Raw genomic sequence first — 1760 nt, forward strand, 5'->3', positions numbered from 1 at the left:
ATCCATAGTGGTGTATTGATATGGTGAATATGTGGACTCGTGTGCGCCACCTCAAAAGAGTCGCTTGCAGTCGTAGTTTAGGATAGCCACCGAGTCAAAGCTGGCTTGCTGCAATTAAACCCCACCACCCCTTTGTTGATAATGATGCATATGTAGTTAGTTCTGATGTAAGTCTTGCTGGGTACATTTGTACTCACGTTTGCCTATTTTATGTTTTTGCAGAGGGACTTCAGTCTCACTAGTAGTTCCGCTTGGACTTCGACGTTTAGCTTGTTACCTCAGCTACGATCTTGTGCCCTCGGCAGGATCTGATCGATAGTCAGGCTTCTCAGCATTTTTCATTTATAGTGGTCTGTACTCAGACATGATAGCTTCCGCTTGTGCTTTGACTTGTATACTCTGAATGTTGGGTCATGAGACCTATGTTTGTAATATCTCGCTCCTCGGAGCCTAATGAATAAATTACTTGAGTCATAGAGTCATGTTGTGATGCCATGTTGTATTTGCACATATCGAGCATATTGTGTGTATGTTATTGAAATGCTTGGTATGTGTGGGATCTGACTATCTAGTTGTTTATCTTTAGTAGCCTCTCTTACCGGGAAATGTCTCCTAGTGTTTCCACCGAGCCATGGTAGCTTGTTACTGCTCCGGAGCACTTAGGCTGGCCGGCATGTGTCCTTCTTCGTTCCTGTGTTTGTCCCTTCGGGGAAATGTCACGCGATGAATACCGGAGTCCTGTTAGCCCGCTACAGCCCGGTTCACCGGAGTCCTGCTAGCCCAGTGCTACAGCCTGGATTCACTCGCTGATGACCGACACGTTCGATGCTGGGTCATGGATGCCTGTCCCTGTAAGTTTGTGCCACTTTGGGTTTACGACTAGCCATGTCAGCCCGGGCTCCTTATCATATGGATGCTAGCGACACTGTCATATACGTGTGCCAAAAGGCGCAAACGGTCCCTGGCAAAGGTAAGGCGACACCCATGGGAATACCGTGCGTGAGGCCGCAAAGTGATATGAGGTGTTACATGCTAGATCGATGTGGCATGGAGTCGGGGTCCTGACAGCGTTGGTATCAGAGCTTGACTGCCTGTAGGTTACCAAGCCAAACTGGTCGAAGTTGAGTCTAGAAATTCTTTAGTTATATAAGGGAATTGATTGTGGGATGGAACGTAAGGCTCTTTTTACTCCTTATACCTCATGGCCTTCTGATCTGAGTCATCATCTTCTCTTCTACGGGGATTAAGAACTAGGCTATCTCTTCTTTCTATCAGGATCACGTGTTACTAATCAGTGGACTTATAAGATTGTTGGATTTAAGTCTCAGTTCAGTTCCTACTATCTTCCGTATGTTAATTGTTGATCTCGAAACCTTGATATTGTGCTTCTGAGTGGTTATGCCACCATTTTTGTGAATGTCTCAAATCTTTTCTGAGCATTTACAGCCGTTATGCTGTCCGAGTCATCCCAGGTTTCTAAGTAGTCTGATGCATTTGCAAATCCTTTCTTCCCGTTTCAATGTTCCCATGGGCCAGATTAACCACACTAATCAGTGAGTTGAGGTACTCCGTTACCTTGACATATATGTTGGAGATATTATTATGACCCTAGGTGTCTTAGAGGATCATCTAGTAATTTAGCCATGATTTGTGTTCCCAGTGTGATGATTCTGGCCATCATTCTCGAAAGCATCCTGTGATGCTACTTAGTAATAGGTATTCTGTTCCTGGGTTCTTGAACCCGAGATTCACTCTACCTA

This window comes from Triticum dicoccoides, chromosome 2B, assembly GCF_002162155.2.
Source record: "Triticum dicoccoides isolate Atlit2015 ecotype Zavitan chromosome 2B, WEW_v2.0, whole genome shotgun sequence".
In the NCBI taxonomy this organism is placed as follows: Eukaryota; Viridiplantae; Streptophyta; class Magnoliopsida; order Poales; family Poaceae; genus Triticum; species Triticum dicoccoides.